Here is a 14,817-nt window from a genome sequence, read left to right as displayed (position 1 = left end):
CTCTGCACCCGCTTCCACCCATGTCGGCTCACCCAAGGCGTTGTAGGTCAGCATTCGGGGACGGTGCCTGTGTCGCTGCGGGTAGCTGGTCGCTGGCGGAGGGTCAGGATCATCTTCCTCTGATGACTCTTGTAGACTTTCCCCAGGCTCTGCAGTGTCGTTCTCACCATCTCCATCCGCTGTGATGCTTCTGTTGTCAGTCTCTGCCTCCTCTTGAGCTGGTATAAATGGCTCTGCCTCTGGATTCAAGTCTGCAGCTCTCTGACTTAGTTCTTGGTCATATGGGAAACGACACACCAGCTCAACTTCATCGCTGCTTTCGCTGTCTGAGTCTTCCACTGGTTCGTTGATTTGGTGTTGTCTTGTTCTTGTCCGTGTCTGCCTTTTCCTCTCTTGTTTTGCAGGGGCAGGTTCCAGTTTCCCCAAGGGCAGACTGTCACATGGGAGTAGGAGGTTCCTGTGCAACACACGACTCTTACCTCCTCCCTCTGGTGCTACTTCATACACCGGGCTGTCACTGCTCCTTCTCTTCACCACCACATGCACTTTAGTTTCCCAGTAGGACCGCAGTTTACCAGGGCCGCCCCTCTCTGACAGGTTGCGCACGAGCACCCGTCCACCAGGTTGCAGGTCGACTCCATGTGCCCTTTTGTCATAGCCTTTCTTGCCTCGTAGAGCTTCTCGGGCCGCTGTTTTGGATGCAATCTCATAGGCTTGTCGCATTCGGTTTTGCCAGTTCTGTACATATTCAGTGTAAGTCTCTTTTGCCTCTCTGGGCTGTAGGTTGAAAAGCAGGTCTACTGGCAAGCGAGGTGACCTTCCGTAGAGCAAGTAGTAGGGAGAGAACCCTGTGACCCCACTGCGGGTGCAGTTGTACGCGTGCACCAGTTTTGTCAATGAGTTTTTCCAGTCAGCCTTCTGTTCACTTGTGAGGGTGCGGAGCATTGATAAGATTGTTCTGTTGAACCTTTCACACTTCCCGTTGCCTTGGGGGTGGTAACATGTTGTGTGGGACCCCCGCACATCACAGCTCTTCTGTAATTGATCCATCAGCTGGTTGTCGAACTCTCTTCCCATGTCATGGTGAATTCTCTCTGGAAATCCGACACGCAGTGCAAAATCATTGAATAGTTTGTCAACAACAGTTTTGGCAGACTTGTTTTTCGTGGCGTAGGCTTGGGCGAAACCAGTGAAATGATCGATCACAATTAAAATGTACTCGAACCCCTGTTTGCATGTCTCTAAGTGTAAAAAGTCAATGCATACTAGCTCACCCGGGCGTGTTGTGACAATGGTTGTCATAGGAGCCCTGGTTGCTTTGTGAGGTCGCTTTGCCTTGAGACATTCACACTCTTGGGTGACAAAGTGTTCAATGTCAGAGTACATACGGGCCCAATAGAATCGATCTTGGATCAGGTTCAAAGTCCTCTCGACCCCGAGATGTCCCATTTCTCTGTGAAGTTCGTGGAACACTGTTTGCCGATGCTCTTTTGGTAGGATAAGCTGTTGTTTCTCTCCTGCTTTCCTAAAGAGAATTCCATCCTCATTGACATACAACTTTGCCCACTGTCTCATTAATACTCTGACGTCCGCCGGTTCTGCTCTAAGAGCTCTCCTGGATGGGTGCTGATTGTCTCTCTTGTAATGCAGGACTTGGCCTATGACAGGATCTCTTTCCTGACTGTCTCTTATCTGTTCTGGTGTCAGGGACTTGGTTCGAGGGTGTGCACTCGCATCTCTCACTAAATCTAGTGTTTCCATGGGGACTGTTGCTACCCAGACCGGGGGGGTGTCTCCCTGCACACTGACTCCCTGCACTGCTGCACTGAACACTTCCTGACCCACCTCCTCTGTACACTGTGTCATGAACGCATTTATGTCTAATGGCATGCGGGATAGGCCATCCGCATCTGCATTACTCTTTCCCGGCCTATACTTAATGGAAAAGTCAAACTCGGACAGCTCACCCACCCACCTATGACCTGTAGCATTAAGCTTAGCTGTTGAAAGGATATAGGTTAAGGGATTGTTATCTGTATATACTACAAAGTGTGGGGCATGATACAGATAATCTCGAAAACGTTCACATATTGCCCATTTTAGTGCTAAAAACTCTAATTTCCCTGAGTGCATGTGATAGTTCTTTTCAGGTGGTGTTAGAGTTCTGGAACCATAACCTATGACTACCATCTTGCCGTTCTGTCTCTGATATAGTACTGCTCCCAACCCCTCCTGGGATGCGTCTGTGTGGAGGACGAATGGTTGGGTCATCTCTGGGTACCCCAGAAGGGGAGGCTCTATCAGCTTGTCTATGAGAGAGTTCAATATCTTTTGGTGGTTCTCTGTCCACTGTATAGGAGTGTTAGGTGGGAGGTTACCTTTCTTCCTGGTTGTGGCCTTGACCTTCTCTCTGTTCATTTGATCAGGTGTTGTTGAGAGCAGCTGGTAGAGGGGCTGGGCTATTCTGGAAAAGTTTGAAATGTATGTTCGGTAGTATGAGAGAAATCCCATCACTCTTCTCAGCTCTCCCACTGTTGTTGGCGCTTTCTCCTTTAAGGCTTGGACTGGGGCCACTTCAGATGGGTCCATAGTGTAGTAGCCTTCTCCAGACACCAACCGTCCCAGAAATCTCACCTTCCTCTTCAACACCTCACACTTTCGGGGGCTGAGTTTAACCCCGCGCTCCTGATATCTCTGTAACACAGTTCTCAGGTGCTCGATGTGGTCCTCAAAACTTGGGCTATGGACCAGATTGTCGTCCAGATACGGTTGACACATAACATCTCTCAAGCCACGCAAACAGTCTTCCATGTTCCTCTGGAATTCTGCGGGCGCCGCACTCAACCCGAACGGGATTCGGACCCACTGGTACAGGCCCCAGGGGGTTATGAAAGCTGTCAGGGGCTGGCTTTCTTCGTCCAGGAACCCCTGGTGATAGGCCTTCCCCTGGTCCAGTACGGAGAACCAGGAGCTGCCAGTGAGAGAGTCAAGCATGTCTTGGATTCTGGGTATGGGGTGGTGATCAGGGACTGACCTTTTGTTCAGCTCTCTGTAGTCACAACACAGTCTTAAAGTCCCATCCTTCTTTCTCACGCACACGACCGGTGAGGCGTACGGAGAGCGTGAAGGAGTAATCCAGCCCCGATTCAACAAGTCCTGGATATACTCTTTCACCTCCTGGTGCAGTGGCTTTGGGACTGCCACGTACGTTCTTCTTACTGGGGTGGTATCGTGCAGTGTGATGTGGAGTTTCAGTGAGGGGATGGAGCCGATGTCGTCATCGTCGTACGCGAACGCGTGACACTCCTCCCTCAGCAGCTGTTTTGTGATCCTCCTTTGCTCCTCGTTTAGGTGACTAAGGTCGACTGGAGGGTCCCAACAGGCGGGTTTATGTTTTTCTGAGTTGTCACCGCCTGGGGCTGATGCTGTGTTAGTTGGTGGCTTTACTCCCTCTCCTCTGTTCATCTGCTCAACACTGGTGGCATAGGCAGTCTTGACTGTTTGCAGGTGACCAAGAACGGTGCGCTGAGTCAGGGTTACACTGTGTTTGTTTGTGTTGGCCATGGGGACTGGCACATAACCTGACCTTTTGCTGGGGACACTGACTAGACCCTCTTCTATTACTACCCCCTCTTGCAATGTCGGCTCTTCACTTGGGACTAGAAGCAGGTCTTGGCCATGATACTGAGTACCAGTGTTGACGTTAACATACACTGTGGTGACCTGTTCAGCGCCGAGAGTGAGTGTTCTTTTTCCTGTGTGTACAATCCCTACATCTTCCTCACTAACAGGGGCATGGATAAGCTGAAGCACTGCTTGTGCTGTCTTGACTGTTATCTGGAAGGCCTGACACACAGTGCGGATGGTCTCTGTCCTTGTTGTCTGACTACCCTCTCCTGTTATTTCCTCTATCACATTGTAGCCAATTATCGGCTCTGCTGCTACGTGTGGGTCACTTGACACTAAAATAGGTACTAGAAGTGGCTTTGTCATGGCGGAGTCTTTCCCTAATCTAAACTCTACCTCCACCCAGCCCATGAAGGGGATTTCAGTCTGGTTGGCTGCCACTCCCAATAAAATGCTTGAGCCTAATAGTTCACTGAGAGGTCGCACCGTGCTGTGCGGTAAGTGCAGCTTTCTCCATTCTTCATTAATGATGGTCGCCTGAGCGCCTGAGTCCCATAATGCTACTACTGGAACCGTATCCAATGTGCAATGGACAGTGTGTCTCTTAGCAATCAACTTGATGAGTCTTTCCTTGCGTCGTGGTGGGAGGTAGTTGACTGATGAGATTTGAGGCGGTGTGGGAGGGAGGACAGGTTGCTGCATGTTGAGACTGGATGATTCACGGGCTACCGAGGGTCCCGGCTCGGCAGCCCAGTCTCGTTTCCCTGCTGCTCTCTGGTCCGTCGACATCCTCTGGAGAGATGCCCCTCTTGCCCACACTTAAAGCAATGTCTGCAGGAGTCACCTATCTGAGCTTCCTGACATGCCCTACAACCCCTGGGTCTACTACGGTTGGGTGTGAACGTTTTCTCTGTAGGTCTAGCTTTTGTGGCCTCCACTGTCTGTAACATCAACTTTTTAATTTCTAGAACCTCAGCCTTGAGCGCTTCTATTGTGTCCGTCTCTGTCTTGGGTCCCTGACTTTTCTTACTCTTCCCTCCTGCGTCACGGTGAGTAACAGTGTCAACTGCTGCTGCTGAGGCGTCAGGTGGATACACCTCCGCCTGCACTTCACTGACTTTTGGGGGCTTGTTTATGACTGTCTTTCTCAGTTTTTGCTGCCTTTCTTGTTCTAAGTTTGCAGCCTCACTGATTCGCTCAATTAACACCTCATCTGTGACAGTACGGTTACTGAGATACGGCTTGAGCTGGAACTTAACCGCATCACTGTAAAGACCAGTCTCTATGGAGCGGAGGAATTTCTTCTGAATTAACTCTGGACTAAACTGCTCACCTTCCTCACCTGCATCATCGTCACTGGATTTTCTCATTAGCTGCTCTTTCAGTTCTATTGCTCTGAATAAGAAATTCTGTGCTGACTCTTTTGGATCTTGTGTCATGTTCATCAGGCGATGCAGTAGGTCGGATGAGGAGTCCACTTTGTAGTGACCCTTGAGTATGGTCTTGAGGGTGTGCAGCGTCAGTTCTCGCTTTATTTCGAGCATCTCCCGCAGATGAAGACCTGGGCTCACAGCACGTGTGACTGCTTCAATGATCTCCGCTTCTCCATGTCCTTTCCGTTGTCCAGACTCGATCTGGTTGATGAGGCTTGTGTAGGACAATTTGTCCTTTTGACCAGCTTCACCAATCTGTCCAATTATCCGGAACTCCCGCCTCAGTGTTACCTCGGGCAGTCTGGTTGGTGCTGTGGTGGCCGTCCTTGTGTCCTCTTCCTTTGCGGTCATGATGGCAGGTGCAGTGTCCCCTCCTGCTACTTGTGTCTTCCGCTTGATCTTTTCCTCCAACGCCCCGATTTCCTCTTCCATCTGCTGCTGTAACTTCTGGTACTGTATTTTCAACTTCTCTAACTCACTTATTTCCTGAACTACAATCTCAGCCTCAATTTCCCCCGGTGCCAGCTTCAGAGAGGCCAGGTGGGACAGTACACGCTGCAGATACTGCTGATATGCCTCTGCGGACTCTTCACCCTCCTCGATTTCATCTAACGTCGTCTCCACCAACCTGATGAGGGCGCGTCTTGTTTTGCTGGCAAACCCCCCGACAGGTGCGTTACACTTTAGATGCTCACACAGGGAAATGAGCTCCGTCTCCTCCAACGTCAGCAGTATCCTGCTTACTTCGTCCCTTGCTTCCTCCATGGTCCTCCTCTGCTCTGTCCTTCTATACTTCTATGCGACTGGGCCGTGGGCTGAATCAACCATCCTCTGCTACCAAAATATGTAGCGTGGTGCAGAGTGAAATTGCCCTCCACTACACATTTATTTTAAAGTTTTCTTTATTTTGTTCTGCAAAGAGCAAAAATATATATATTATCATCACAGTTCGCCACACACACAGTAACTTCCTGCTCAAGTGTGTGTTCTCATTCTCTGAACGTATTCACGCGAGACTCCCCTTGTCCCTGCACACACAGTGTAGCGAACGCGCCCTCTGCTGGTCAGGGTTAGACAATGCATACTGCTAGATAACACTACATTTTTCAAACAATAAACCAACCTCTTTCCTTATTAGAAACCACACAGACAATTTTCACCACACTCTGAACATGAGCTGTACTAAATGAAAATCACGTTAAACATGTAAATAATAATAATGTACCACTGATGGCTCTGTCTGCCACACACTCCCCCCCCCCTTTTACACCACAGCACTTCTGATCTTTAAACATGAACTTCTTCTGAAAGCACTACATGCTACTGTTTAAATGGAAAGCTGCATTTTGTTGTAGTGAAAGGTTTGAGCAGGAATACAGTTGAGTCTAATCCATTCAGATTAATGTAAATCATAATATAATTAGCACAATTACTGCTTTGGGATACATACCGTATTCCATCATAACATCATTCTAAATCTACTCTGAAATGATATGAGTACATATCTGAGTCTTAAAAAATATTTTACCAATGAATGTTTAATAGAAACCTAATGCTAACAAGTTACCCTCAGCAGAACCTTGCCACAGCATCCGCAGAGCGATAGTGAGCATTACATCTCTCAGTTCGTCATATCACGTTTATTAACATGTAGCCTTCACACTGCGTTGTCGAAAGTTCACAAAATATGTTCTCAAATAACAACCACTGTGCTAGGTAAACTTTGCTCAATTAATGCCTGGTGAAACACTAATGGCTTTGTCCTTGCAAGGAGCCTATGTTCGGTCTGAAGCAGCAGAGGGAACAGCTATATTTGTGAAGGGACTGTTAACTACTGACAACGTGTTGTGTAGTAGTAGGTTATGTGAGATAAACCATAACATATATTGCCCCAAATCTATAATAACAACTAGCTAGCGTCCGTTACTTTCAAGATAGACAATGCTTTATAATGTCTCGACGTAGCCTGCAACTGAGCTACAAAATCTTTATGTGAACATTCGCTAGCACCACTGTCAACTGGTCAGTGCGAAGTTTTTTCTTTTCTCCGACTCTTGCTTTTTCGTTGCCATTTTGGAAAAAAGCACAGCTTGCTGTCAAGCCTGCAGTCAAAGGTGAGTTGTGGGCGTGAGTCGTGAGTCGCAATCGACCAGACCAGACCACTGCCATGGAGAAGGGGGCACCACGGAGGCGAGGGGGGGTAGCCTATAATAATTCATTCATTCATTCGAGCAAATAGTCCTGATTGTAGAGTGAAATTGTATCTATAACATACACAATACTTGATTTCACATGAAAAACTCGATTATAATTACCATGGTTTTGATTATTTTTGATATATTTTTTTCATCAATGTATTTTGGTGCCCCACCCCAGGCGTCTGATGCCCTACGCACATTGCGTATTGTGCGTAATGGTAGCGGCGGCGCTACATCTCAGCAATAAAATTCATCACATCTTCTGTGTAGTGGCCATGTTGTTTCCACAATAAGAGCTGATGAAGCAAATGAAATCAACAAAGTCAGAAGAAAAACATTCCAGGTTGGAAAGAGGACCATTCAAGAAAACGTGTTAGTGAAGCCTCCAGGAAGCCATAGAGGTGCATTGCTGAGCCTAAAAGCTTCAGAATGGAAGTTGATCAGAGCGTCTGGACGATTTTCAACCAGACTGAAATCTCCCTAAAGGGACAGACATGGCTTGCTGCTGCAACTGGTTTGATCAGGTGTTCAGAAACAGGACACACTGTTGTAAAAGCTTGTAGAGTTTAATCATTCATGAAAAAATTCATAATACTGAAGATGATGATAATAATTAATTACATTTATTGTTATCTTTGTCTTTTGTGGCTCAAGGAGGGCGACGCCCTCTCGCCCTCTATTGGCCGGCCGCCCCTGTAGAGATCCCTCCTTTACCACCGGTCCCACCAGTCCTCTAGAGCTGCTCCACCAGCACCACGGGCCTTCAGGGTCGTCCCGCAGAGCGGCTCCACCAGTCTGGTTGTTTTCCAGCCCAGCCTCCAGTGTGGCTCCATCTGTGTGGCCAGCGTCCAGGCCTTCACCCTCCAGACCTGCTCTGTCCATTGTCCTGAGGTCTACAGCTCCACATGTGTCCTGTCCCGAGGCAGCCCACCTGAGGTCTCTTTCCCCTCCTCACCAGCCTCCAGACGATCTGCCTGAGACCTCGACTCTTTTGCCTTGTTTTGTTCCTCATCTCATCTCATCTCTCATCTCTCATCTGTTCTCTTATGTGAGTGAGACATGGCTGAGCAGGAGTCCCTGGCAGCGCTGCTGGGCTGGAAGGGATGCCACAATAAAGACCCTGGTGTCAGTGGGACATCATCTGGAGTGGTATCCAGGGTGTTTGGAGTCTCCACTGTCCACCACATCGTCCATCAACAGGGTTTGCAGGGCTGACTCGATCGACGGCTGCCATGCCACTAAGAATTGTTCAGGAAAGAGGCAAGAATTATGACTTAATAAAGTGATCATAATAATGATAATGATGACTGATTACGACAAACACAACTATCTACCAAACACTTTAAATAGGAATAATGCCTTTATGATCATTTTACTTGCCAACTAAAGATAGTCATGGTCGGGGATCACCTCCTCCACCACTGGCTGCCTCCAACACGTTCTCCCCCTCATCCTCCTGCATGACGTCCTGCAGCTAATCCTCTGGGGGCATGATGTCACCTGTCCCCAGGCAGATGTTGTGCAGGACGGCACATGCTGTTACGACCTGAAATGAAAGGGAATATTCATCAATTTTGATTTACTCTGCTTCAGTACTCAAAGAAACAAAAAAGACTTCTGTTGTGTTGTGACGTACCTGAGGCACAAAGGTGTGGTGCACCTCCAGTGCTTGCAGGAAGATGGACCTGAACCTGGTCTTCATCATTCCAAAGGCACGCTCAATGATAGAGCGTGCCCTGGAATGATGGACGTTGAAACGCTGGGCTCCCACACCTTGCACAGGCCGCTTGTAGGGAGTGATGAGGGGGAGTGGATGTTGGAGGCACGGGTACCCACCATCTGCGAGGATGAAGTGCCCTGGAGGAGGGTAGACGGCCGCCTGTACAGTGGGCTGTGCTGGAGTACTCTGGAGTCGTGCACCGACCCCGGCCAGCCCATGTACCTGTCTATGAAGCAGCCCTGATGGTCACAAACTGCCTGCATGATGATGAAGGAGAACAGTTTTCTGTTCTTGTAGCAGTGACCATCAGGGCCGCTTGGTGGCTTGATCCTCACATGGCAGCTGTCGATCGCCTGCCAGCCCTACAAACCCCCGAGTTACTGCCGCCAGGTCTTCAGCGGTCTTTGGGAGGTAGATGACCATGTGGCGAATGGCCACCACCTCCCCAGTAAGTCGCTGGACGATCCAGTGGAGCGAGGCATCCCAAACACCCTTGAGACCACCCTGTATGATGCCCCACTCGCCAGCCAGAAGAAGAACACCAAGGTCTCTATTGTGGCCTGAGTCTCTTGCTCTGCAATGGTTGGGGTCACACACTTAACTAGCCTGTGTTTCTGCACTTTACCGCTGCTGGGATAGTAAACTAAATAGGCTGGGCTATTTTTGTCATACCCAACAAAAATCCCTTTGTCACACCTTGGATCTAGTTTTCGTTTATCTTGTTTGTAGGCGTAACACACTGACCCAAACTTTTGCATCCCCGCCAGGTTTGGTTGTCTTCCTGTCAGCATGAAATAAGGTGTCTGCTTTGTGCGGTTGTTAAAACACCGGTTTCTCACTATGAATGCAGTCTGCACTGCATAGGTCCATAGCTCTTTTGGTAACTGACTTTCTATTACCATACACCTTGCCATGTCAAATAAAATGCGCCAGTTTCGCTCTGCGGTACCATTTTGATGTGGGGAATATGGAGCAGATCTTTCATGCTTGATGCCATTTTTGCTGAGCAATGTCTGATAGCTTTTACCCATAAACTCTAAAGCATTGTCAGACCTGATTCGTTTAACCCTCCCATAATGGGCTGTATCCGCAGGGAATTTCTCAGTGGCTTGCACTACGTCACTTTTGTACTTTAGAAAATACACAAAAACTGCACTGCTATAATCATCAGTGAATGATACTGCATATTTATGGCCATCTATAGACTCTGGGTCTATTGGCCCTGCTAGATCTGTATGAACCAATTCTAAGACTGATTTGGCTCTAGCATCTGGCTCCCTGTTCCTGGTTCGAACAAACTTCCCCTCAGTGCATACATCACAGTGCAAGACAGATTTGTTAGTTTTCCCTTTGATTTTCATTCCTTCAACAACACTTTGTAACCTTTGAATATCGTCATAATTACAGTGGCCGAGGATTTCATGCCATGTTTTTATATCATATGACCCATTACACTGGTCCATATCCTCACAATAATCACTTTCGGTGTTCAAGTAATAAAGTCTGTTATACACATATATGTTAAAGTTGGTACCGTCTCTGCACTTGAGAAGGTTTTTACCTCTCTTAAAGATGACGGTGTCTCCTCCGGTGGTCGCAGCTTGCACTGAAAAGATGTCCTGTGGATAGGTGGGGATGTACAACGCCTGTGTCAATGTAGTTTTGTGGCGTTGTCCCCTGCTGTCAATCAGCACCACCTCCGCGTCTCCCCTGCGCTCTGCAACCCCGCTGCATCTCGTTCCATCAGCCAGCTCCATGAAGTGAGTCTCTGGCTGGAACCCGTCGTCGAACCTCTTGAATATTGAAATGTCCGTGATGATGTGAGAAGTCGCCCCTGTGTCGACCATCAGGCCCGTCTGTTTGACATGGGGTCTTTGCTTAACCTCTACATTGCGGTCGCTCACCCTGAACGTGTACTCATTGCTGCAGTGCTCCTCCGACACACTCCGCACGTCGTCTCGCCACTGCGCTCTCCTTCTGCAGGTTGTAAAACGGTGTGAAGAACTTTTGCAGTGGTTGCACCACTGCTTGCGTTGGCACATTTTGGCTATGTGCCCCCTCACACCGCATCTGTAACACACAACATCCGTGCTCCCATTTCCCCGCCGGTCAACTGCACCTGCTGGAGCACGCTTCACTGTCGGCCGCACCTGTGCCCTCATGACGTTGTCTTCCGAGGCCGCTGCCCCACGCATCCTCTCGGTGTCCTCAAAACTCCTGAGCTTGGTTTTAAAGTCCGCAAAAGTCACAGGATCCTTACTCTGTGAGATATGAACTGCGAATGGTTTGAATGTTTCTGGTAGTCCTTTTAAAACCATTGCCACCAACAGACCATCACTCAGTGTCTCTCCAGCATTTCTCAAAGCTGTGATTGTCGTTTCTGCACGAATGACATATTCAGTCACACTTTCTCCACTGGCCTTTTGTAATGAAGTCAGTTCAGTGTACAGGCCAATGATACGAGGCTTACCGCTGCCTGCATAATAGTCCCGCAAAATCTGCAACGCCCGGCGGCCATCGTCAGCTGCTTCCCGCATGACAAGTGACAAACTCTTGTCATCCAGGAACTGGATCAGCTCTGCGTAAGCCATCGCATTTTTCCTTTCATCATCTTCCTCCTCCGCGTCGTCGGTGGCAGGTGACTCGCGCTCGTGGAGGATGGTATCTTTTAGGTTTTGCAACAAAAGGTGGCCCAAAAACTTCGCCTCCCACAGTTCATAATTCTTCTCGTCCCCATCGAAGACCAGCCGAGACCAACGGCGGCTCGGCTCAGCTCGCGTGGTCATGTTAGCCTAGCACGCCAACACTCACATTGCCACGCTACAAACATAGACAAAGTCCTATTTCTCTCTGGGGAAGGTCACCTCAAAATACTGGGCCCATAACCTGTTGGCAGAGTTGTCCTTCACCCGCAGTTTTGATGAGGATACCAGAGAGAAAAACATATTGTATTGGAGAAAACAAAAGGCGACCGCACACACACGTCTTGTTAATCAACAGACACCTGGGTTTTATTGTACACACCCCTTATATGACGAGCACTTCCGGTGTCACGCAAAAAATTGAGAGCACGTACGCCAACAATTCTGAAGTATGTTTGTTGTTTTACTGATTCATCTGGATTATGTTTGAGTTTGTCATTGAATTATTTTCCTCTTTATTTTATCATTGTGTTTGTGTTTGTGTCCTTTTTCCTCACTGTGTGAAACAACAATAAACCTGCTGGAATATCTGATCAGAATATAAATAAATATAATATGAAATAAATCCCTCAGTTCAGTGTGTTTGTGACTGTGGCTGAGATGGAGGTGAAATATGTGAACCTGGGCTGTGGTTTACTGCTCTCTTCCTGTCACAAACACTGTTTGACGTCTGTTCATCTGTTGGTTTTTGTTCAGGCTGCTCGGATAATTTCTCACTGTGGGGATCTCTCTTCATACAGGAGCAGTAGTAGGTGGCTGAATGAAGGAGTTTAACTTTCTGGATCTTCAACTCACAGACGTTCTGATTATTCACAACTGAGAAATCATTTTTCTGAGGATGATTGTCATTGTAACGTATTTCATCATCTCTCTTGTCAATATACAGAGTCAGAGTGAATGTTTCTGTGTCTTTCTTCTGGTACCAGTATACCCAGCTGTTACACTGGTCAGTTCGACAGCTGAAGGTGACGTCTCCACCAACTCTCCTGGTCAATGTTAAATCGTCCTGAATCGGCTCTGCTGCCATGGCAACCAGCGCTGTGGAGAAGCAGACAGATAGATGAAGGTCAGTGTGACAGTGTTTGTTCCAGGTGGACTTTGTTGGCTCCTGATTGGCTGGAAACACTCACCTGAACACAGACAGCACAGAGCAGCAGCTGGGAGGAGAAGCATGTTGTGCAGTGGTGTTTCCTCTGGTGAACCTGGGGAGAAGTGGCGCTCTGACGCAGCTGAGGCCAAACGAGGACGAGCTGCCAGATCAGACGAGGGCCACGTGGTTTCTAACAGGTCCTCAGAGCTCCCATCAGCCCCTGCGGCGCACAGATAAGGCCGCCGCTGCCGATCGACGGCTCGGCTGAAGCTGCTGTGTGATAGAAATAGAAACAAACATTGATGTGAGCACAAACACATTCAGGTTGGTGGTGAATTTAGTAGCACAAACTGTTATCTGTTGTTGAACAGCTGTGATGAAAAGACTAAAGTACAAATCCACAAAACTCCTCCACTGTGATTTGAAGCCTTAAACGTCCCCTTACATTTCTGTCATTTCACTCAATCATTTCATTTCTATGACACATCAAACCTTTTCCACACACAGTGTCACATCTTTATTGTGTCTCCTGTTGTTCAGTCTCTTCATTAAAACTACATGATGTTTCACTGAGTCAAAGATTCAAAGCCAAGACTCCATCAAATGGAACATTTCAACATGTCTGCTGCATCATTTTACACACGTTTCCCCAAAATCCAGCCTGACACATTTGGGATTTTTGTAAACTTTGGGATCTCCAGCACAACGTCAGATAAAGTTCAGAGGGTTAGTTTGTAAAGACGAAGCCAGCGGAGGCTTCAGAAGAGTTGAAGTCCAGCTGTGCTCCTCATATGTGAAGCAGTGGTTCTGGTGCTGTTCCCTGGAAGGAGCACCAGAACCACTGGAAGGAGTTGATCACATGCTGGATTTCTGTGTTTGCTGCTGGTGCTGACATCAAACATCACAGAGAAACACCACCACCCTGTGGTCGCTCACAGAAAGTGCAGGGACAGCCACGTGATGCTGATGATGGTCGCCATGACGACAAGATGACACTCCGACCTCTTATTTTACTGACAACAAACCCACAGTGACATCTAGTGGATAAAAAACACACAGCAGTAAATGAGGAGTATTACTGGCATTATTGTTGTTCCTATTATACGCTGGTAAACACATTTGACCTGATAAACAAAAAGAAAAACATTTATTTCAGTATAAAGTATATTTATTGTCTCAGAAAGTAAATTCACATTTTCATATTTGTGTGTGTGTGTGTGTGTGTGTGTGTGTGTGTGTGTGTGAAACCATTCTTCACTCAAACTGAATATTTGATGTGAACATCATATTTATTCATGAACATATAAAAACATAGGAACAGAAATAAAGTGAGACACATAAAAACACTTGATCAAAACGCTCTTTGTGTTGCTGAACATGAACAAGAATGTGTTTGCATGAACAAGCTTCTCCAACCAGATAGTGTAACAGACACATCCTCAGCAGACATGAACCACTGAGGCGTCAGATCAGGAAACACTTTTGTCAGTTTTCTATGAGGACTTGTTGGCTCTCATCAACACCAGGTGTGAACTGTAAAGTGAACCTCTGATGGCTAAAATCACCATAAATAAAGTCCATGGACGTGAGCTCCAGGTGGGGGGTCACTGTTGGTCTCTGGGCTCAGTTCAACTTTGTGTGGGTGGAGGGCTCAGTGGAAAAAAGGCTTCCAGACAACAAGAGAAAAGACAAACCAGACCAGAGAGGGAGAGGAGTTGATGAGTGTGTACAGCAGCAGATGTGAATCTGTTCTCAGTGGTTATTAGGACTCATCAAAAACTGTTGAGAGCCAACCAGCACTTCCTTCCTGCAGCAGACGGGCTGTGTGGGTTTCTGCTCTGCAGCCTTCTCACCGTTCGCTGCACTTGTTCACATGAACAACACAATGACAGTTACAACCACGGACTCCAGTTAAAGAATCATTCCAGGAACTTCAGTTTGATTTCAGCGCTCAGTACTCACTGTCTCAGCTTTCACCTGTCTTATTCACCTGGGAGACAAACCTGGGAGCTGAGAAGCTGAAATAAAAGCAGACCTGTTGATACTG

The sequence above is a fragment of the Pagrus pagrus genome (assembly GCF_965226575.1).
Source record: "Pagrus pagrus genome assembly, chromosome: 12".
Lineage (NCBI taxonomy): Eukaryota > Metazoa > Chordata > Actinopteri > Spariformes > Sparidae > Pagrus > Pagrus pagrus.
Note: the sequence above shows the minus strand (reverse complement) of the source record.